Source organism: Monodon monoceros, unplaced genomic scaffold (assembly GCF_005190385.1).
Source record: "Monodon monoceros isolate NGI ecotype Baffin Bay Population unplaced genomic scaffold, NGI_Narwhal_1 Super_Scaffold_7, whole genome shotgun sequence".
Taxonomy (NCBI): domain Eukaryota; kingdom Metazoa; phylum Chordata; class Mammalia; order Artiodactyla; family Monodontidae; genus Monodon; species Monodon monoceros.
Window position 1 is genome coordinate 64152708 of NW_021703784.1, and position 5919 is coordinate 64158626.

Sequence of the window (5919 nt, forward strand, 5' to 3'; positions counted from 1 at the left end):
CTTGACTACTGTGTGTGTTTCTCTCTTTCAGCATCCCTTTCTTAAGGCAATGAGAACAGCTCGTTTCAGCTTCTGTCTGGTTGGGAGAAGGGTCCTAGGAAAAGAGGATATTCAGAAGGGTAGGGGAATTTCAATTAGTGTTTCAATGTATGATTCCTCAACAAAACAAAATCATAGGGTTGTAACAAAAAAAAAATCTTAGGGTTGAATAATATATAACAATTCAGAAAGATATGAATAAAATATTAAGTGTAAAAATCAGGTGACAAAAATGTGTTTACAGTATAAAGTTTTAAAAAAATGTTACAGTATAAATGTTGGAGAACTATATGCAAAAATACTAGCAGTAGTTTATCTGTAAAAGGTGTGATTCTGGTACATTTTATTCTTTCTGCTTGTACATGTTTTTGATATTTTATAAAATGAATATGTGTCACTTTTTAATTTAGAAAAAAAGAGGTTATCATAAAATAAAACAACAATGAATCCACCGTCCTCCTAATTATTAACCAGTTCATTCTTTGTACAAATTCTACTGGGTATCTATCATGTACCAGTTTCTATTCTAGGCACTGGGGATTCTGCCATGAACAAGCCAGACAAGGTCTTCTCCAGAGCCTCTGGGGAGTGCAGTCCTTGCCAACACTTTGATTTTGGACTTCTAGCCTCCAGAACTTGAGAGAATTTTCTGTTTTATTTTTCAGTCACCCAGGTTGTGATAATTTGTTGCAGCAGCCCTGGGGAACTAACACAAACCCGTTATTCCTTGCATCTTACTAACCAATGATATAGATTTCCATTTGGAAGTAGGTAATCTAATTGTCCCCACTTTACAGATGGGGAAACTGAGATTCTGTGAAGATCAGTAGTTTGTCCCAGACCCCACAGAGCATGGCTTCCACAGCAGGGCCAGGGCTCAAACCCTGGTTTGAGAAGTCCCCAGTGTTTAGGCTGTCTCCATGATGCCACAGCTTGTAGACCTGGGTTTCCAGCAGTTTCTATTAAGTCTCATGCAACTGTTTCTAAGGTCATCACTCCCTGTCCTGCCTATCACCCTGCAGTGACAAGGAAACCAGCCCTGGGGGACTCTCCATGGCAGGAGTACCTCCTCCTCTTGGCGGATGAGGAGGAACTTGTTCTTGCATCAGGCCCTGCCCTGTTCCTGCATCTCTAACTGGCTGCTGAGTCCGCGCTGGGATGAATGGGACTCAGACAGCTGTTTCCAGGTGTGCTCACTGCCATTTACCAGCAGCTGGATAAGCCCTCTACATCATTTTGTTTAGGCCAGGGTGTAGCCCTCACTCAAGAAACCTCAGCCTCTCCTCTGACAGGCAAGGAGCTGCTGCCATTGTTTTCTTTTCTTTAAACAACTTTTTTCTCCAGATTTTAAAATAAACACATTCTTTTTGAAAAACAAAAAAAACAGAAAAGATAATGAAGGACAGAAGAAAATAGAACTGACTTATAGGCACCAGCAGTTCTTGTATATAAATGTGCAGAAGGAAAAACGACTATAGTCAGGTACACATCTGGTTATGCTGCACATATAGACACATTCACAGAACAAATTCAACTATGTTTAAAAATGAACAGCTTTACATAGACTCTTTTTCCTTTCGGAGAAATCTGGCCATTTTGCACTCTATCCTAAGCACTTCCCCAAGGTTGTTAAAAATTCTTTGTAAATACCATTTTTAACGGCTGCATGCTATTCTCTCAAGTAGGTCACCACTTACTGATCATTTATTATCTATTACTAAGCACTCAGATTTTTTTCTAGTTTTTCATTAACCTAAAGAAAACACTGTTGATTGGGATTGACATATATACACTAATATGTATAAAATAGGTAACTAATAAGAACCTGCTGTATAAAAAAATAAATAAAATAAAATTCAAAAAAAACCCCACTGTTATGGACATACTTGACATAAGACTTTGTGTACCTTTCAGATTATGCTCTTGGCCTGAAATTACTGGGTTTAAGGCTAAACACATAACATTTTTACAGCTTTATTGCGGTATAATTTAGAAAACATAAAACTCACCCATTGTAAGTGAATAATTCAATGCTTTTTAACAAAGTTATACAGTCATGCAATCACCTCCACAATCCAGTTTTAGAGCATACTTGTCACCATAAAACATTTCCTCAAGTTCTTTTACTGTCAAACTCACTCCCACTCCAGCCCCAAACAATCACTGATCTCCTTGATATATAGATTTGCCCTTTCTGGACATTTCATATAAACAGAATCATACAATATGTACTCTTTTTCTACATGACTGCTTTTACTTAGCACACTGTTTCTGTGATCCAGTGATACAGCATGAATTAGGACTTTGTTCCTTTTTATTGCTGAGTAGTATCTCATTGTATGGATACACCACATCTTGTTCATCTATTTATCTGTTGGTGGAAATGTGGATTGTTTCCAGTTTTCGCCTATTAAGAATAACATAGCTATGAATATTTACCTACAAGTCTCTGTGTGGACATGTTTTTACCCATTTCTCTTGAGTAGATACCTAGGAGTGGGTCATATGGTAAGCTTTTATTAAATTTTTGTAAGAAATCACCAAGTATTTTCCAAAGTAGCTGCATCATTTTACCTTCTCACTAGCAATGTATCAAGGTTACACTTGTTTCACATCCTCACCAACACTTGTCGTTTTGATTATTGCCATTCTGATAGGCATGCATTAGTATCTCTTTGTGGCTTGAATTCACATTTTCTTAATGACTAATGATGTTGAGCATCGTTTCATGTGCTTCTTAGCCATTTGTATATCTTCTTTGGAGAAATGTCTATTTGAATCTTTTGCTCTTTTTTTTTTTTTTTTGCGGTACGCGGGCCTCTCACTGTTGTGGCCTCTCCCGTTGCGGAGCACAGGCTCCGCACACGCAGGCTCAGCGGCCATGGCTCACGGGCCCAGCCGCTCCGCGGCATGTGGGATCTTCCTGGACTGGGGCACGAACCCGTGTCCCCTGCGTTGGCAGGCGGACTCTCAACCACTGCGTCACCAGGGAAGCCCATCATTTTTTAATTGAGTTGTATGTCTTTTGTTGTTCTTTATACATTCTGGAAAAAATCCTTTATCAGATATATAATTTACAAATCTTTTCTCCCAATCTTTGGCTTGTCTATCATATTTTTATTATTTTATTATTTTTATTTTTTTAAATATCACAAATGAGGTCTTTTATTTGTCACCATTAAAAGTCTGATTTTTAAACAGATTCTTGGACTGGTGGCTCATATCCATCAGCTCGTTCAACTTTAGCACCTGCCTCATCCCCAGTAGCTTTACCAGAACTACTACCTTCACCTTGTAGCTCCATGAGTTTTCCCAATTCAAACTTGGGTTTCTTCAGCATTTTTACTTTTCTAACAAAGACATCATGGAGTGGATAAATAGATTGGCAGGCCTTTTCTATGTCTTTTCCAATGCTGTCTGGAATCAATTTATTGACCACCTCTTTCAAGTCATTTGTCTCCACCTCTCGGGTCATGATTTCCATCATCTCCTTGTGGATCTGGCGGACCTGCTGGTGCTGGGCATAAGAGGCCTTCCGAATCTGATTGTTGTGTTTTTTAGTAAAACCCACACAGAAGAGACGAAGCAAATAACCATGGGTAGTCTTGACATCAACGTGAGCTTCAGTCATGGTCTGCCATTTTTTGACCATGGAGCACATTTTGTCACGGGCAAGTTCCATGCCATGGAAATTAGTCAGGCAGTTTTTGCCCTGAACATCCTCAGTAATAAGCTTGAATTTTCTAAATGCAACTTCATCATTCTGCAGATCAGCAAGGCTCACTTCAAACACACAACCCTTGAGGCCATCAGATGCGATTTTGGTTCCTTGAGTTCTAATGACTAGTGTTTTCCCAATATTTCTTACATTGAACATAGCTGGTGCTTTCACATCATACCAATCTTTCTTAGAAAATGGGTCAACCACTTTCTTCTTGGCTCCCTTTTTACCGCCTTTTGTAAGGCGCTTCTTCTTTCCGACCGCCATGGTGCTGCTCTGAGAGCCAAAAGGCTATCATATTTTTAAATGATGTTTGTTGAAGAGCAAAAGTTTTTAATTTTGATAAAGTCCAATTTATTTTTTTTGGATTACCCTTTTTTGTGACTTGTCTACGAAAGCTTTGCCTTACATAAAGTCGCAAAGATTTTTTTTCTCCAATGATTTCCTCTAGAAGTTTTACTGAACATAATTTGAAAATGATTGTTGTTTTTTCATTTTGAATATAATCCATGGTAATTTTAAAAAATTAGAAAATATAGATGAACAAAAGGAGGAAAATACAGGTCACTCATAATCGCACTAGCAGAATTAAGCCACCATGAATGTTTTGTTGCATATGTGTCTATTGGTTATCTATTGCTTTCTAACAAATTACCCCCAAAACATATTTATTATCTCAAAGTTTCTGTGGATCAGGAACCTGGGAGCACTTTTCTGGGTGCCTTTGTCTCAGGATCACTCACAAGGCTGCAATCAAGTTGTCAGTGGGACAGCAGTCATTTCAAGGCTCGATAGGGAGAGAACGCGTCTCCGAACTCACTTACGTGGCTGTCGGCAGCCCTCAAGTCCTCGCTGGCTGTTGGTTGGGGACATCGACTCCTTGCCACATGGGTCTCCCCATAAGCAACTCGCAACATGACAGCTACCTTCCCTGAGAGGAAGAGAAGGAGGTAGGGCGCCCATCAGAAGCCATAGTCCTCTTGTAACCTAGTCTTGGAAGTGACATTCCATCATTTTGCTCCCTGTTCTATGCATAGAAGTGAGTCACTAGGTCCAGCCCACTCACAAGGGGAGTGGGGATCACGGGACCATTTTAGAAGGCTGCCACATGTCCTTGTTCGTTTTCTCATGAATTAGGAGGCACATGTTTACCTGTGAAACCTACAGATGCAGGGGCCCCTTTCTAGATTCTAGATTCTACTGGGTCAGAATCTCCATGGGAAATGCCTCTTTCTGTAAGCTTATCTTTTAAAAACTCTACAGGTCACTCTAATAGGAGCCAGGGTTGAGAGAGTCACTGGCAAATATAAATGTAAGTGGATGTTTCCCCACATGGATTACAACTGTGCATATTGCTTAGAAGTGTGTTTTCCCCCTCAAATAGGCTTGAAGATAAATGTGCCTCATTTCCCAATGTGGGGCTGCCATATTCTCTGCTTCCCAGGAGCTGTGTCCAGGGGGCCGTGCCTAGCAGTCATGACCTTCACTTCTAGGGGCTTCAGGGGAGCTAAGGGGGTGGCAGAGGCTGCCTGCCTCAGTGTCTGGCTCCAGAGCAGCTCTGACATCAATTCATCCGTCCAGAGGACACTTTTAGATGCAAGTCTGCTGGTGGGAGGACTTTATGAGAACAGGAATCCCTGGCTGTGAAATTACTGGCATTTCATGATGTGAGAGAAGATTTACAAGCTGCGTGCTGTGCTGTGCTATAAAACCAAGCCCAGCAGTTATGCAATCAAGCCTGCAAGGCAGGCAAAACGCAGCGAGGTGGCAGCCGGAAATAAAGGAAGCCACCACCCCACTGTGCCTGGGACCCCCCGGCCCTGACCATGCATGCACGGGGGGCTCAGGTCAAGGTTCCTTCAGCCATATCCGCCTTCTGGGGAGGCTCACCTGGTAGTCACTAGGGAACAAATGTGCAAGTAGTATTATGTGAGATCATGGACTCAGAATGGAGGGGGTTTCAAAGGTCCCTAGGGACCTGATGTTCCCTTAACACCCTCCTTGCTAAGACACCATTCTGCTTCTGCTTGATATTCACCCCTATGACCCAGTCCAAAGGAGCCACCCAGAATGTACTCTCCCACGACCCTATTTAATTTTTTTTTTATAATTAAAATTTTTTTTTGTCTTCCCCACTAAAATGCAAGCTTCCTGACAGC

The 5919-nt window shown here is 41.1% G+C and overlaps 1 pseudogene; it reads right to left on the reverse strand.

Moving 5' to 3' along the window:
* Window positions 1-3178: 3178 nt before the first annotated feature.
* Window positions 3179-4027, reverse strand: LOC114887157 (annotated as a pseudogene).
* Window positions 4028-5919: the final 1892 nt, after the last annotated feature.